At 37.2% G+C, this 18,849-nt stretch overlaps 1 protein-coding gene across 7 annotated transcripts in view; it reads right to left on the minus strand.

The window, feature by feature from the left end:
• HMBOX1 (homeobox containing 1) overlaps positions 1–18,849 on the minus strand; it is a 207,405-nt gene that overhangs the window by 19,362 nt on the left and 169,194 nt on the right. The gene's annotated exons all lie outside the window — the stretch shown is intronic.

An 18,849-nucleotide genomic window follows, 5' to 3' on the forward strand; every position in this document is an offset into this window, starting at 1 on the left:
CTGCTTTGCTTCACCGAAAGCTGTCCTTGATATAAAAGTTGCCTGTGATACACACGGGGGGGGGGGGTGAAATCATGGAAGGCACTGGTAACAGCAGGACTTTTGTGTGTGTGTCATATTTTGTAGTGGCAAAAATTTTAAATGACCAAATTGTGCCTCAATGGGAGAATGGCAGAACAAATTATGGGACATCTATATTTATACACAGCTATTTAAAAATGACTAGGAAAAAAGAAGTTAGAGCTCTCCATTGACCTGGAGGGATGTTTACAACATTCCTAAGTAAGAAAAACAATCTGCAGAATGATGTGTATGGAAAATACCATTATGGAATTTGAAAAATTCCTGTCTATGTGTACATAAATTTGCATGGATAAAAGCTGGAAGAGTACACATCAGGCTGTAAAAATCAATTACTTTGATGTGGGGAAAGGGGATTAGTGGGAGGAGATGTAAATATTTTTGCTTTTTTCCATATGTTAAAAAAAAAAGCACATATTCTATACAATAGTACTTACAAGAAATTAGGTTTACAGAACTCCTCCTTAGCATTACCAGACCTGTGAGACTCTATGTGGGAACAGAATGTTTATTAGGGCTACTTTTTCTGTCAACTATGATTTTAAGGAAAGAAAAAGGATCTTCATGTTATGATCAGGAAATGACCCCTTGTCAGGTTCTATACCCTCCTGGCTTCCCTTCCCTTAAAATGCAGCTTTCCTTTCCCTCACCCTCCGATCTGCGATGGTAGAAATGCCATTCTATCAGGAATAAACAACTAGAGGCGGCAAACCCTTCTTGTGAAACCCCAAACCCCCACTCCTGATGCCACCACCCCCACCCCCACTGCCCCACCCCCACCATCTCCATGGAGCACATCCTTTGACACGGCAGCTGCCATCCCTGGAAAGCCTTTTTCTTTGCTAAAACACTAAGTCCTAGAACTATATCTATACCAGGCCTGTCAACTACCATCCTCCACAGTGGTCTCCTGCTTGATTCCACGATTTAAGCATCTCTTCCTATATGATTTTCTGTCATCATTTTTAGGGCTCTAGTGTTCATATTGAGGATTTTTCCAACGGACTGTCCCCATAACTGCTCCACTTCCACATTTCTACTGACCTTTACTCCACCTGTGCTATTTACTTGGGCAATTAGTTTCACGAGCCTGAAGCACTGGCATCAACTGGAGGCTTGTTAGAAATGTAGAATCCCAGACCCAACCTCAGACTGAATCAGAATCTGAATTTTACAAGATTTCCAGGTGATTTGAATGCACCTTAATGTTGGAGAAGCACTGATTAGATCATTTATTTAAAGTTCAACAAAGACAAAAAAAGCAGATATTAAGTACCTAACACTGTAGGCTTGCACTGTGGGTAAAGAGAATTAAGACAGCTTCTGACATCAAGGAGTTTACAATCTACTGGAGAGACAGACATATAAATCAATGTTTGTGGTAAAATTCCATAAGATGTCTGAAGACAGTACTGCTGGAGCACAGATGAAAGTGTGCTCAGTGTTGTTTGCAGGGACCCAGAAGGATGTGGCAGAGGAAGTGCCATCGTGAGTTAGGTCTTGAAGATGGGCAGGAGTTTGCAAGGCAAAGAGGAGGAGGAAGAGCATTTCACGCAAGGGGAACAGCATGTGCAAAAGCCAAAGGTGGATAAAAGCCCTGAGGATTCTGGCCACAGAGAAGAATCCAGAGTGGTTAGAATATGGGGTTCACAGGAAGAAATGAGGAGATGTTAGCCTGGAAAAGCAGGATGAGGCCAGCTTGTGAAGAGCCTTGTCTGTTCTTGTCAGTAGTGAAGACGTCATCTTGAAACAGAGGTTTTCAAGCCACATAGAGATATACACCCATCTGTGTTTTAGAAAGGTCACACATCTTCAAGACTCAACCTTCTGAATTCTACCTCCATGATCTTAATTCTGACATCCCCCAATCAACTTTCTCCTTACTACTCCTCTTCAGAATAATTTTTCCTTCACCTTCTTTATAATCTCGAATCCCTTTAAAATGCTCCCCCCGACAACTTAAAAAAAATCTGTTTATCTATTCTTCCCGGCCTCACCTTTCATTTCTTAGCCTGAACTTCATGGTGAGCCAGATCAACAATATCCCTTAGGAGAAACTTATTTTGCTTCTCTGTCCTTCCACCATACCTGTCCAGCCAATCTCCTACCCTGCAGAAAGCACCTTCCACATGTTCTCTTCCATCCTTCTCTCCAAGTGTTCCTGGACAAAGTCATAAAATAGGGCCAATTGGTTTCTTTATAAATCTGTGGGTTTCAACCTAACTGGGCCCCTCATTTTGGATGGGAACTCTTTCTGTCCTTTCTAACTTTTTTATACTCCATCTTTAATGCCCCACTTACCTGAAGCCTTTTCACTCTTAGGTCCCAAGCCTTCAAACCCACCAGTCATTCTTTTTACAAATGACCTGTCTCCTCTTTTACCAAGAGGGAGGTTACTTAATGTAAGTTTGTGTGATGTTCTTAGCTTCTCAGCCTCTCAACTTGAGTCACTGCTCATTCATTTCTTCGTTTCCTGGTGGAAGAAGATGCACTCTCCTCTTTAAGGTCTGCTTCTCCAACTTGTCTCGCTGACCTCACCCCTCCTTCCTCAGCTCTCTCCGATCCTTTTTCCTGCGTGCCCCATCTTTCCCCTGTACCTATACAATTACGCTATTTCACTGACTTTGTGATGTACATTTCCTTATTATTATAATCCCTAAAATCAAGATGTATCTTATAATTGGTGGTGTCTGAAAATTAACTGGCAGTGGTTTTTTTTTTGTCCCCCATCACCAGTACATAAAATCAAGGTGTGTCTTACACTCAAGGCCTTTTCAGATCTGATGGATCATGGATGTTGTTAAGACCTACAGGTCCTATTTCAGCAGCAGCTCTAGGGCCACTATACCTCATTATAGCAACTGTTCTTCCAACTTACTGCAAAGCCAGTGACTGATGCCCCATCCACCCCCTCTAATGTCTGCTTAATATTCCTAGTGCACATCTCTAGTCATGGGCACTATTTTGTTAAAATTTTTTTAAAGTATATTATAGAGGTGTTCAGAGTTCTCCCCTAAACTACCTTTGCTTCTTTATCTGCTGCTACTACCATATATGCATGCTACAGTCTAGGAAAATGGAAGAACCTTGTAAACTCCTGGTATCTCTGTGCCTTTCTCTTGCCAGTATATCTGCTTTTTGCCTCCCCCCAACCTAAATCTTGTCTTTCAGGATATATGTTGAGTTATCAGCTCTTGGCCAGTCAAAGGTAAATATCATCCCATGAATCCCACAGCACTCCATCTGTTCCTCCCTCACATTTTTTTCATCTTGAATTATAGTTATCACTGTATACATACATCTCTCCTCCACTATGCCGAAAGCCACTTGAAGTACAAGTCTGATTCATTCTTATATGCATTCCCTGCTGATGACAGTGCTGACAAGTCAATAATGATGAACAAAGTCCCCACCAAACCAGTGTAGGGGTCTCCACAAGAAATAAATACCACTGTAAATGAACTGCTGAAAGTCAGGGATATACAGGTCTCAAAAGATACATACTAAAGAAATGATTCTCTCTTGAGAGCAAGAATACTAGGGCTGGATGGAAGACAGGAAAGTATTGGTGGTAATTAAGATTGGTTTTCACATTCTGTCTTATACACTTCTCTGTTCAGTTTTTGAAATGAACATAATGCTATTTTTATAAATTTTTAATAAAAGAACTTTGGGAAAACACTGAAAAAATTAAACACTAGTTTAATGATTACTACTCCATAAACAATTTATGTTGGTAAAGTGTATTTGGATCAGCTAGAAAATATTAGGATTGTTACTGTTATTCTAATGATTAGTAGGATAAAGCCACAATATTTTTGGAAGCTAAGTTAGAATTTTTTTTAATTTTTTATTGTTATGTTAATCACCATACATTACATCATTAGTTTTTGATGTAGTGTTCCATGATTCATTGTTTGGGCATAACACCCAGTGCTCCACGCAGAATGTGCCCTCTTTAATACCCATCACCAGGCTAACCCATCCCCCCACCCCCCTCCCCTCTAGAACCCTCAGTTTGTTTTTCAGAGTCCATCGTCTCTCATGGTTCATCTCCCCCTCCGACTTACTCCCCTTCATTCTTCCCCTCCTGCTATCTGCTTTTTTTTTCTTAACATATGTTTCATTATTTGTTTCAGAGGTACAGATCTGTGATTCAACAGTCTTGTACAATTCACAGCGCTCACCATAGCACATACCCTCCCCAATGTCTATCACCCAGCCACCCCATCCCTCCCACCCCCCACCACTCCAGCAACACTCAGTTTGTTTCCTGAGATTAAGAATTCCTCCTATCAGTGAGGTCATATGATACATGTCTTTCTCTAATTGACTTATTTCACTCAGCTAAGTTAGAATTTGCAGTTATTCATGGTATATATGACTTAATGAGTTAAAAAGTCTTAAAAGATCAATTTTACTGTGTATTTTTAGGATCTAATTATATAAAGATGATCAGAGTAATAATAAATCAGTATCTTCTTCCAAATCAAAGAATCTAAGAATTCACTATAGTTTTGTATTTCTAAGCCTTACAATTAGTCCTTTCTTCTCTGTTAAGGTCCTATTATTTTTATAATTAAGAAAGGTAGGCCTATTCAAAATGTAAATTTTCAGTAAAATGTACTACGTAGCTGGAGGTGTGTACGCCCAGCTGAGCACCACTTTCATCTTTTTGTCTTCCCGAAGTGATTCAATGTTTGAAAAATATGAATTCAAGAGAGAGAGTATAATCTAAACTGATAAAATAATATACTTTAAGATGCCCCATGGTAAATATATAAGTTTAAGATGTAATAAAAATATTCACTGCAAAGCTCTTAAAGCCTCCCCCTGCCCCAAGTGGGAACAGACACACAATACCAACATAAAGTAGAAGAGTTTTTAGGTAAGACAAAGGTAGGCCAGGAAATAAGATATTCAACAAAAATGTATTACATGAGTGTGAATAAGGCACTGTACTTGAGAAGTGGATATAAGTTCAAATATAAGCCCTGATCTTAAGAACATTTGGTTCAGCTGATGAGGAATATATAAAAAAGTTAAACAGTAGAAATCAAAACAATAGTTAAAACAGTTAACATAACAGACAAACCAGAATATACCTAGCTGCTAATTAAGGATATAAATGGTAAGCTAAATAAATTCAGAAAGAGAGATTTCCACAGATGAGGCTGATCTGGGAAAGCTCACCGAACTGGGCAGGCTTCTGAGGGATGCACAAACTTCAGGTATTGGAGAGGAAAGGGCAAAGTTAACAGTAAAGACAAAGAGACAAAGGCATAAAAACCTAAGATGCGCTTGAAAAACAAGGCAACTAGTAATGCAATCTGATTAGACTCTAGGGGTTATATATAGGGTGATCCTGGTTTGCCTGAGAGAGTGCTGTTATCTTGGGTTATGAACAAATTCACTTCCCCAAAGTACTCCACTTTAGATAATAAACTATATGGTCCCCCTGCAACCACATCACATTACTGACTTATCTGAATTTAGTGTCAAAATCCCCTAAGTCCTTTTCATATGTGCTCTGTGAAAGAGAGCATGTTAATTGCTCAGAAAAAAAGGGAAGCATCAAAGAAGATGGTTGACTACAGTTTCTGTCTAGTTACTCACAAGAGGAGCTATCTAAGCCCAAAGAATCTGATTGGCATATAACAGACATTCAATAAGCAATTGTTTGATCAATAAATGGTTGAACACATACATACATACATACATACATACATACATACATACATGAGGGAATAAATGAATGGAAGAAGAAAACAGAGGTGAAAACATAGAAAACAGTGTTTGCAGTTAAGGCTTTTAGTGAAACCATGAATATCTTTCAGGAGAAAGCCAGCTGAGATCTCACCATATTGTACACTATCTTCTCTAGGTATACTTGGAGATTTTAGACTAAGGTAGAGGTGAATACAATTACATTAGTGTAGTTGTTTATTTCTGAGCTATATATAACCAAAAGACTATCAATGAAGTTGGGAAATAGATCTACTGACTTTGATTTTGGAAATAATCATTTAGCCAATGAAAAATGTTAAGTCCTAATTTATACCAGGCAATTGGCTAAATGGTGGCAAAGATGAATCAGACAAAGCTTCCTACTGTAGTCACTGGGGGATGTACATATGTAATGAAACATTGTAAAATATCACAGAATGGACTATATTAGTGGTCTGAATATAGTATATGGGAGCAGAGAGGAACCAACATTTGTGCAGAGTCTTGAAAAGAGAGCAGAGAGGGTAGATAAAGTGAGTTAATGCAAGGCAGAGGAAGCAACATATACAAAGAAAGGGAGTTATGAAAGAGCTTAGAATGTTCTTGAGAATGGGAAGGAGTTCAGTGTGGCTGGAATACACTGTACATAAGATGGGGCAGTTGGGGACCAAACTGAAAACAAAACAAAACAGAACACTGGGTCCAGATTTTAAAGGGTATGACAGAGCTTGCAGTTACCTTTTTAGGCAACTGGGAATGGAGGTTTTTAAGCAGGGGTATTATAAGATCAGACTTCTTTTTGTAGGGCAATATCTCTGGTGATACTAGAGGCAGAAGCCAGTTAGGCAGTGTGGCAATAGCTGAGGAGAGGGTCTGCAGTAGGCTGAGGCGCAGAAACAAGACAGGAAAGGTGAGATTCAAGAGACATTTCAGAATGGTAATAATTCAAGACAGCCTCACCTTCCGGCTAGTTTAGGCACCTCTCTATACCCATATCAAAAAAAAAAAAAAAAAAAAAAGATAGTCTTAGGAATAGTACACACTACTTATTATTCACCTTCAAGCATTTTAACCTTTAGATTATGTCAAAGAAATAGATTTTTCTACTGTTAGCATGTGGACAAATTGTAGGAGAACTTGGCTCTAAGACTCTAAAAGAGATTTGTTTCTAAACTGGAACTCTGGAGTTCAAAACATACTTTTGTTCCATATAAGAATATTTTATAGCCCTAGACATTTTCCAAGACAAAAAAGGGAAAGAAATGTAAACAGAAATCTACAGGTAGTAATAAAAAAGTAATAAAATAAATCCTAAGGGCACTACACTTTTATAGACAAAGGACACTGTCAGCTGAGTAATCAGTGAATATCTTCACAGAGAAATCAAATGATCATTTTGCCAGACAATGACAGCAAAGAATTAAAATGAAAAGTGGCAAAATAATTTACATGAGATGAGAAACCGTAAGCTAGTAACAAATGGAAATGTCCTTGAAGCACTTTCATTTCAATAACACTGAAGTCTATAAAAATTGCAGCCAGAAAATTTCCCCTTTTGTGTCTTGGTGAGCATATAGAAAAGATGGGGACTAACTCTTTAAGCAAGGGATAATGGCATGTAAATGAACTTTTTTTTTTTCTGTGCCTTTATGTGCACATCTCCTGAAGAGATATTTAAGCCACACCATTTTAGTAATTCAAAAAAAATAAGGTTTCAGGACTGTCAGACATTGCCCACTATCTATAATCTAGTGTGCATTTCTTCATCACTAAGTAAAATTACTGGGCAGTAGGCAGGAAAGAGAATAACATGAAACTGGAGCACTTTGGAACCTAACTGTCCTGTCTCCTACTTGAGATCATCTATGTGTTAAATGATCTTCGGCAACAAAAAAATTTTAAATTTTCTTATTTTTGTTTTTACCAATAGAGTGAAAGCTGAGATGAAAGAAATGGGAAAACCTCCAAGTGTGTCAACTGTCTTTTGTTAACCCACAAAGGCCTAAAGAATAAGGAACCCCCTTAGTTCACATTCACATACAAACCAGGATAGTGATATTCTATATTTTATCCAAAGATGTCAAAGTCCTTCTGACATTAATCAGACCTTTAAAGTACCCCTAACAATCAGGGACCAGGGATCAGAGAAACCAGAGAAACAATCAGGGACCAGAGAAAAAAAGAGGAGTAGAGCCAGAAATTAGCTATGCATATGATTCTTCACTATTTAATGTAGACTTTAGGACAATAGGGACCCTGAAAGATTATTCACTGATCAACATTCTCATTTGAGAAATGGAGACAGTGACAAGCTTATAGATAACAAGGTTCCCCAAAGTTACGGAACTGGCCAGGATCAGAGCCAAGCTTTTGGACTTCTGGGCTGATGCTCTTTCTACTACTGCTTGCTAAGGAAATTGCTGGGTGTAGTGAGTTGAATAGTGTCACAAATTCATGTTGGCCCAGAACCTCAGAAAGTGATCTTATTTGGAAATAGGGTCTTTGCAGATGTAATTATAATAAGGATCGAGATGAGGTCATACTGGGCCCTAAAACCAATGCGCGTGTCTTTGTAAGAGAAAGAGAAGAACACAGACACAGAGAAGACAAGTGTGGAAATGGAAGCAGACGTTGGGATGATGCACCTGCAAGTCAAGGAATACCAATGATTGCCAGCAACTGCCAGGAGGTGGGAGAAAGGCATGGAAGTGTTTCCCTATGAGCCTCTAGGAGAACCAACTCTGCTGGCACCTTCATTTCAGATTCTGGCCTCCACAACTGTGAGAGAGTATATACTTCTTCCAGTTTGTAGAAATTTTTTATGTAAGCCCTAGGAGACTAATACCATGGGAAAATATAGTCAGTACAAAAAGAATGGGATGGTCTTAAGGGCTAATGTGACTCAACTATCATAGTTTGATGGACTGTATTTCACTACAGAAATAAATACACCTCGCAAGTAGACTGGAACAGCAGCTGATTTTTTGTAAGCAGTGTGTTAGCTGAACAAAGGTTTTCTCTTCTCTAGAAACTGGTCAAATACTGAAAACTTCTAACTTCAATTCTTTTTCCTCTGTAATCCAAGTTAGACTGCTACCCTTCTGATGCTTAACACTGACAGTTTTCATTTTTTTTTTTAGTGTAATGAATTTTAATTGGGCAATAATAGTACAATCCCCTATTATAAAGGCATACAGTGTGTCACAAGCTTGCAGCCAGAAGAAGAAAGGATGGAATGAAAAAAGCCAAAAAGCAACATATTCCTCGACTTTGGGCTGGAGCCGGGATAGTGTGACCTCTTTGGTCGAAAGACTTCTCATCCGTTTCACCAGGTCATTCCTTCCTTTGGTATGAATCATCATTGAGAATCTTGAACATGACACTCAAAACTCTCTAGGGACGCTTGGCTGGCTGTTGGTAGAGTACGTGACTCTTGATCTTGGGGTCCTGAGTTCAAGCCCCACAATGGGCATAGAACTTCCTTGATCCCCGTGTTGGACCCTATTGGGCCCCTCGCCCCGGGCAGACTCTGCAGGCCACACTCTGAGTTCCCACTTAGTTGACTTCCCAACGTAGCGCCAGGCAGGACCGCTCTCCTTCCTCGTTTTGTCCACACCAAGCTTCACACACACTCTCTCAGCGTTCATCCTGCAATCCAGTGGGCCTCAGCTGGAGGCATATGTTGTAATCACCTAGGGCATGGGCCACGGTCCCATCTGCACGGGCGCTGATTTCATTGATCACAGGTGGAACGTGGGCACCAGGATATCTGCAAGCTCCGCGGGAGCTCTGATGCTCAGCGAAGGCTGAGAACTCCTGGTTTCCTACCTGCCGGGGAGAACTCCGACAGTTTTCATAATAAGTTCCCATTTCAAAGCTTTATTGAAAGTTTTTAGACTGGCCACTTCTTGATAACAAACAAGGCTAAGAGACTGCCATATTCACCTGTATCTTCAACAATTAGTGCAGTGTTGATTTTTAAAAATCTTGGGACACTAAGTACAGATAATTACTTCTGTAATACAACCAAGATTATTGATAATTTAAAAGTCTGCTAAGAGATGTGTAATAAAACAAGTATTTTTAGTAAAATGTTAATGGTAGAATCTAGGTGGTAACTATAAAATTCTTTCAACTCTGCTGTAGGTTTGAAATTTTTCACAATAAAATATTAGGAAAACTGTGAGTGATAACATTAATAATAAAATGATAAAATGCTAGCAGCAACCTCATTAAATCAGAAACAATAGAGCCCATAGCCTCAATACAATTTTTTCTCTGGCTACAGTTTAATGTTTTCCTGAAAGTACTAGTCAGTACAATAAGACATGAAACAAAATTAAGAAACATATTGGGAAGAAGGGCCACAAAATTATCTTTGGCATATTATACTACATCAAGAAAGCCAAGGGAAAAATTGAAAATGCCTCAGAAATAATTAGATGGTTGGGTACTAAGTAGAAAAAATATCAAAACTTTCCCACGTATCAGTAATAATCTGTTTGATGTGATCTAACAGAAAAAAGGCATCTATTTAAGAAAGCAAGAAAAATGATAAAAATAAAAATAGCTAATGAGAAAAATATAAAAACTGCATAAAAAACTAAAAAATTGTACTCACTTTGCTGAGAGGTATTAAAAAGATATTAGAAATGGAGAGGCATATAACACATTGCTAGATAAGAATGAATAATATGACACTGTCATTTCTTCTGAAATGAATCTTTAAGTTTAATGCACTTAAATTAAAATACACACACATTTTTTTCTTCTCTCCTTTTTCTCAGTGGGATTGGTATGAGTCAACAATATGATTTTAATGTTCATATGGAAAAAAAGATGTAAATGGCTAAGAACATTTTGATAACAAATAGTAATGATGGGCCCTATCTTGTCAAATATTGTGAAATTATAAAGTTCTAATAATCAAAACTGTGGTTCAAGAATTGATGATGAGATCAATAGAGCCAACAAATATAATAATTTTATATGCAAGAAAGAAAGAATCTTAAAGGAGAAAGGGAAAATTGACTATTTGGAAAATAAGGCCAAATTAGATCCTCAACTTACATAGACCCAATATATTAGGGTGAAATGTAAAAGTGGAATCATTAAAAAAAAAAACTAGAAGAAAACATCCAAACGAGGAAGCATAAATGATGGAAGGTAGTTGCACAAGAATAAAGCAATGGATTTACCTGTATTTAAATGAAAAATAAAATAAATTACAAATAAATGTAAATATATAGCAGAAAACATTAATGATCTCATTCTATAAAGAGTTAATATACAAGTCAATAAGATAACATGAATACACAACAGAAAAATAGTGAAAGGAAAAAATAAACACCAAGTATGAATGATTAATGAACATGTAAAAATGTTTAGCCTTACTAATAATCAGAGAAGTTTAAATGTAGACAAAAATAAAACATTGCTTTTCACCTATTAAATAGGCAAAACAAAGCTGATTTTCACTCCCCAAAAAGATTACAATATGCATGGAAGACAGGTGCTGGTGAAGGAGCAGTATATGCTCAAGGCCACTGTTAGTGATGTGAATAAATTCAGCTTTTTGGAGGGAGGTGGGTATCTTAAGAAAAAAGGTAAGTATAAAGGTGGTCATGTCAATACTATTTAAGAGGGCAGAACTGGGAAGATTTAAATATCTAACTAAGTAATAATAGTTAAATAAATTATTTGAAGAAGAAATGAGCAATTAAAAAAATCACACTTTCATCTTCAAAGATTTTATCTATTTGCCAGAGAGAGAGAGAGAGAGAGAGAGAGAGTGAAAGAGTGTGAGAGTACAAGCAGGAGGAGTGGCAGGCAGAGGCAGAAGCAGGTTCCCCGTCGAGCAGGTAGCCCGACGTGGGGACGCTGGGATCATGACCTGAGCCGAAGGCAGCCACCCAACCAACCGAGCCACCCAGGCATCCCCAAAAAATCACATTTTCAAAGAGTACTTAATGCCATAGGAAATGTTGGGGGAAAAAGCAGGTTACAAAACCATATATGCCTTATTGTAATTATGTTAAAAAATATATATCTAGATACATAGAAACACTAAAAGTAAATGTATCCATATATTTTCAGTGTTATTTATGAATAGAAATATTTTCTTTTTTATAAACTGTGTTTTCTAAACAGTTTACAATGTGTAACTATTAATTTTCTAATTAAAAATGTTACCCGAAATAAATTGAGTTATGTGATATTACAAAAAATCTACCTGTCATTAATTTTATAACTGCTTTTCAAAATACTCTTCTCTTTCACCATCCCTGTATCTATCTACAAACTGGCAACACAGCTAGTTATGAAGTCAGAACCTGAATTAGATACAGTTACCAACCTAAATGTCCAGCTGCAGGGGACTGGATAATAAATTATATATATATGTTTTAAATGGATTTAGTCATTAAAATCATGTTTTCAAAGAGCATATGAATGATATTAAACATAAAACTACATATCTGGTATAACCTTCTTTGAAAAGATATATACATAACAGAAAAATGACTGAAAAGAAATATGACAAAACATTAATGATTATCTCTAAATGGTGGTAAGTGGCATCTTAGTTTTCTTCTTTATATTTCCTTACATTTCTCCATATTTTATATAACAAGCATGTGCTAATTTTGTAATTTAAAAAAACATTATTTGAAAATAAAGTTTGCTGTCTCAAAGCATGAGCAAAATAAAGTTGCATAAAATTATTTTTAAATAATTTTCCTGGTTGGGGCGCCTGGGTGGCTCAGTCGTTGAGCGACTGCCTTCGGCTCAGGTCATGATCCCGGGTTCCTGCGATCGAGCCCCACATCGGGCTCCTTGCTCAGTGGGAAGCCTGCTTCTCCCTCTCCCTCTACCCCTGCTTGTGTTCCCTCTCTCACTGTGTCTCTCTCTAATAAATAAATAAAATCTTAAAAAAAATTAAAATAAATAAATAAATAATTTTCTTGGTTTATCTTAATGCTTTCCGGCAACAACAAATTTACACTTTGAATGTTTGTTTTGCAAACACACTATAGTACAACAAGCAAAAGATGTTCCACACTAATGTATTTTTGATAAATAAGAGTTCATTTGGAATTCTACAGACTTAAAATAAATAATAGCTCTCTCCAAATCAGGCTTTTGGAAGGTTCCCATGACTATAAGGAAAAGTAAAATATAAATGAGTTCTATTATAGAAGAAGCTGTAAGTTTTTATGGCTTTGCAGCTTGTTAACGTTTCAGAATAGAAAAGCCTGTGAAAAGAGAAACCTTTAAAGTGGAAAAATTACTATTAACCTATGAACAAATTAAAGAATTCAGATACGAAAGTTGAATTTTGGAATCCTAATTCATAAATGCAATGGAATCCCATAACATAAACTCCCTACATATGGATTTAGATATACGACAGAGTAGATCCTGACAAAAGAACCAAAGTACTTTAAGCTATAAGGAAGTATTACCAAGTCACCCTCTTTATTTTGCAGATGAGGACATGAACTTTATGGATGAGGAGCGAGAGAGACTTGACTTGTTCAAGGTCACATGATCTAGATCTCAGGTTTCCTGACTCAGTTCATTGGCTCGAAGTCCTCACAGGAATGGTCATCATTCCATTAAGACTTGGTATTGTTTCATACTTCCTTTAAGGTGCAAATTTCTGTAGCAATGAATCATCTAAACCAAACTCTTATAAATTTCACAAGTGCTCCTAGAAGCAAAGATGTGACAGCATCAGTAAGAAATCCAGGATAGCCCCAGGACCATAGCTGTATCTCACCTAGTGGCTCTTTCCTCCTGGCAAAGGAAATCTAATTGCTCTGGAGACAACCACAAGGCTGACCTACCTTTTTTTGCCTGGGCAGAGGAGAATTAAATAAACTGTGGGACTTGTTCCTCTAAACACAACATCAATACACATTGAAATTCTATGGATATAGTGTAGTTAATCTAACATAGAAGAGTTAGCAGTACCTCCTCAGACACTAGCACATACACAAAAAAGCTTTCCAAGTCCTTATCAAGATGGTAAGATTCCTTTCTCTACTTGCTTAAAAAAGAAAAATCCATATATGAGAGAATTATGGATAGCATGTATGAAATGTGCCAAAACATAAAATTTTCATTTCCCAAATGTTTTATTTACTTGCAGCATGCTAACTGTAACTTGCTATTTAATGATAAAACAGGTACAAGGGTAATACTGAATTTAGGAGCTGAGTTTTTTAGCACACTCCATCCTATTACTAGCCTTAGAAACAACATAGGCTTATTACTTGTCCAGTAATAGATAGCCCTACATGAAGTCCTACCATGGTAGAGATTTAATGTTGAGTTTTATTACTACATGACAATTGTAGAGTTAGTTTTCCTTCTACTATGGATTACCTTTTAGTCATAAGTCTTTCTATGAAGACCATGAAAAGAATGGAGACAATTTTCTGGAGTTGGCAGGCAAAAACAGTAAAACTGACAAATTCTAACTACCTTTAAAACAACTGAGAAACAGCATTTCTCTTGAAACCTGTCTCTTCACTGCATACCACTGAATTCATTAAATGTTTGTTCAACCCTCTGTTTTATTTTAATAAGGAAGAAAAAGGACACGCACTTGAGGGCAGTGTTTGGTTTTGCTGGTTCATGGACTTCCCAGTTTCCTAATCAAACTACTAAATATGAGTGATAATTACATGAAGTTCATACCAGTGGAAACTGTGGTACCTGCTTCTGCCAGATCACACACTCAAAGGCACTGAAGGCAGGGAAGTCAAGGCATTGAAGCTGGTGTGCCCCTTGCAGCATCTGCTTCACTTCTGGCCAGGTAGCAGCTCTAGCCTCCTTTCCCTGTTTTGTCAGCCTCTGCTGGTAGGAAGTACGTTTACAAGAGACTTGTAAGGTGATCTGATGAAGTTTCTTACACCTGGTGTACAAGTTGTCCTAAGGCAGGGAGCCTATTTTTAAATATAAAGCACTGATTATAAACTGATTACTTAAGAAATCTCACACTACTGACCAATAATGTATTTACTTTTTTTAAGTTTATTTATTTTTTTAAAGTAATCTCTACACCCAACATGGGAGGGGCGCCTGGGTGGCTCAGATGGTTAAGCATCTGCCTTCGGCTCAGGTCATGATCCCAGGGTCCTGGGATCGAGCCCCACATCGGGCTCCTGGCTCAGCGAGGAGCCTGCTTCTCCCTCTCCCTCTGCCTCTCTCCCGGCTCATGCTCTCTCTCTCTCTCTCTCTATCTCTGCATCTCAGATGAATAAATAAAATCTTTAAAAAAAAAAAAGAATAATTGTTTACACCTAACATGGGGCTCAAACTCACGACCCCAAGATCAAGAGTTGCACACTCTTCTGACTGAGCCAGCCAGGCACCTCTGACCAACAATTCACTATAAAGTGAAGATCAACAGAACAGGATTGATAAAATCAATCCATTCATTATCTCCTGCACCATTTTTCTTATGATCAATACTATCCTGTAAAATAATTACTTCTTGCTAAAAGGCATAGTCTGTATCTAAAATGAGAAACTTGTTCTCTCCTAGGGGTAGGTCTGAACAAATAGCAAACCAACCACAGACAACAGCATAGATTCTTTATAGAGAATCAGAGGTTCAATGGTTAGGGATTATCCTCCTACCTCCCTGAAGAGGGAGAAAACAATACCTTGTACTTAGGGGTACTTACTACTTCCTCTAAAACTTAATCTTTTACTTCCTGTGTCATAGGTTTGCTGTTTTTATTGGGAGTCTACTCAGGATAAATGACTCTAATTGCCTCTAAAAAAGCCAAATTAATTTTGGTAACACTTGACAAAGAACTTGTACTTTAATGTTGTCAGAGCTGAAACATTATCATACCAATTGTGTACAAGTTAAATTCCTTCATAGTAATACTACAGAGCAAATCTGGGTGGGGTATACTCATATTCCAAGGAAGATGTTTTGGTGACAAATTATAGTTTCTATTCCTATAAAGATGATAATTATAGGATAGTCTCAAAATGGTTACTACTATACATTAGTCTGAACTTTTGACCTTTTAGTGAATGACATGTCAGAGTAGGAACCAATAATATATAATATTTGGATGAGGCACTATTATGATTGGGATTTCTATGATATACAGGTTTTCAAACTATAAAGACCATTTTAGATACTTTCTATTCCTGAAATTACACAGTCCATTCAGACTTCCTTAACCAAAAGGCAACTAAAACAGAAATAGAATATTTACCCACCAAGTTCATATTCTACTATTCTAAGATCTTCAAACATCAAACACATATGCAAGCCTTGGTACATGCTGTGAATGTTTAGTCTATCAATAATGATTTCCTAATGCACTATTATAAGGGCCAGGACCACATCTGTCTTGCTAATTACTGTATCTGTCAGTGTCTATTACAATGAATGGTACTAAGTAGAACCTCAATAACTTTGTTGAGTTTAAAAAAGAAAATGCTCACTAGTTTTCTGTGAAGATTTTTCAGTTAGTCTATAAATTGGTCTCCGACAATATTAATGTTTATAATATGATGTTTATAATTCTGCTTCTGGGATGAATCGTATCTTCATTGGTGATTCATTACATATAACACCAATATTTCCCAAACTATACTTCCTTTCTTTGTAAACTGTGGCCACAGAACAGAATGAAGAACATGGGGTCTTTATCATATTTAATTGGTTAAGGGACCAGAGAAATGAGGGGTCCGCTATTTGTACAAAATGAAACTACTGGCAAATCTGTATGAGGATGGGGAGAATTTTTAATCTCCCTCAAAAACATTGTGATAATTTCTTTTGGCTATTTCTGTTTGACCAAAAAGGAACCAGGAAGCATAATTTGCCAATTTTAAAATGCATTTAAGGACAGTTCATCTTCTTACTGGCTATGAGAAATGGATTGGGATAACTTTACCTGTCAATAAGTGGGAAAGTTTTGTTGTTTTTTTCCTCAAATAGTCTAATGGATTGAAATGAGGTCATGTCCAGGCTCCTGCTGTCTTATATAAATGTTAAGAACTTCCTTCTATTTGCAGAGATACAAGGGGTGTAGTTCATTATGTTTTACCCGAGTCATTCCATAAGAAGTATGAAAGAGGTTGAACTCTTTTTAAAATTCAACTTCCAGCATCTATTAATTCCAAAATTTATAGTGTATTCTTGCAGCATTTTCCATCCTAGAACAGCAATGACATCAGAAGTGAGGGAAAGGAAAACCAGCTTGCCAGGGGTTGCAGTGATGGCAAGACAACCTAAGGGATGGCAGAGTACATATATTTTAGGTCCTCATTCATTATAGACCAGAACAAACATTCAATTTTACAGGACTCATCTCTATTCCCACAAAGTAGTTTGTGTGTTTGGGGGGGGGGCAGTGGCACAATGATCAGGCTAAGGAAAAATGACATCAAGGCACTGGAAAGTCATTTTTCTGCTGTTTTTGAGTCTTTGATTGGATCATTTTAAATCATCAAATAATTATTCATCATAGAATTGAAGGCCTTACAACTTTAACAAAATTAGGAAATATTGTATCATTCTATTCTCTATTTTGAGCCTAATATGTCTCACCTGGGAAACAGGGGGATAGCATTTTCCAAACAGGTTAAAGTTGTACAGTCTCCTTAAATATTAAATTCAATCAAGTTCAAGCAACACTGATGTTAGATTTCATGCATAGCACTGTGCTAGCCTAGGAGCCAGCTAAATATAACCAAACTCTAGCCTGCAGGAGCACATAAACTTCATCACTTTAGTACCAGGTAAAATTTACTTATTGGACAGTGAAATAATTCATTCTGGTAAAGATATGGCCAAATTTTCTTCTTTGACAGAAGTCAGTAGAAAAATTGGATTTTATAATTTTATGCCAATCTACTTTTATAATGCAAGTCAGCAGGGGAAAAATGGGCCAAAAGATTTCCTTTAAACAAACTGAACAGCTGGAATTTCAACATATTTCCTTGAACACATAGAAAAGAGAGTATGATTTAGGCTCTTATTTTTAAAAAGGAAGGCTGAGAAGATACTTTAAAACAGTTTCAATTTTTTAATTCCTAGGATGTTTCACAAACATTAGACACAAGATCTGCTGCCACCCTGAAAATAATTTGAGTTCCTGTCAGAAAAGTTCTACTACTGATGCTTTATATGTGGGAGGAAAATGGCACCAACAACCTAGAAAATGGATTAATAGATTTTTCCCCCAATTATTAGAACCATCATACTTTGGCATGGATGCAAATATGACTGCTTTGAGAGAGACAAATGTTGCAACTTGCAATTCAAGGGTTTTCCACAATCTGGATGCAACCCACTTCCAGCCTCACTTCCTGCCTGACTGACCGACCATACATTCCAGTTACCTAAATTTTTCGTGCCTTTGTGCCTTTGCCGAGAAGGCTTTTCTTCCTCTTCCCAACCCATCCAAATCATATTCCTTTTACAGGACCCTGTTTGACTGTCATTTCAGTGTTGCCATTCTCCTCTGTCCTACTGCACTTGGTACCCATCTCTTCCATGAGTTGTTTTTTTTTTTTTTTTTTTGGCCTGACTCCCCCCAGTAGACTGAGGCCTCCTGGAGTAATACCCTATCTTTAAAGATGTTTAAATATGTTTCAACACTCACTGGTTATAGTGCTTGGCACACAGATGATGAATAACTTTCTTTTGAGTAAAGAAATGCTAAATAGACTTTAATTGACTGAAGCTTAGGAATACAAAAAAATAACTTCAGAAAATTCCATTTGAAGACAGTCAAAATTCTTTTTGAACATTCTTACTTGTTTAATATTTCTGTACTGAGTATTTAGGAGTAGGAGGCATATATTAAACATGTGTCTCCTATACCATTCTTCGCACTTTACATGTGCTGTCATTTAGTATTAAATCACAACACTCCTATAAGATAGGTATGATTATTATAGTCATTTTACAGCAAGGAATTGCCTGAGGATATATATAGCTAATGAGTAAGACAGCCAGGACTGAAACCCTGGAACGCAAATCTGTGTTCTTAACCGTTG

Source organism: Zalophus californianus, chromosome 2, assembly GCF_009762305.2.
Source record: "Zalophus californianus isolate mZalCal1 chromosome 2, mZalCal1.pri.v2, whole genome shotgun sequence".
NCBI lineage: Eukaryota > Metazoa > Chordata > Mammalia > Carnivora > Otariidae > Zalophus > Zalophus californianus.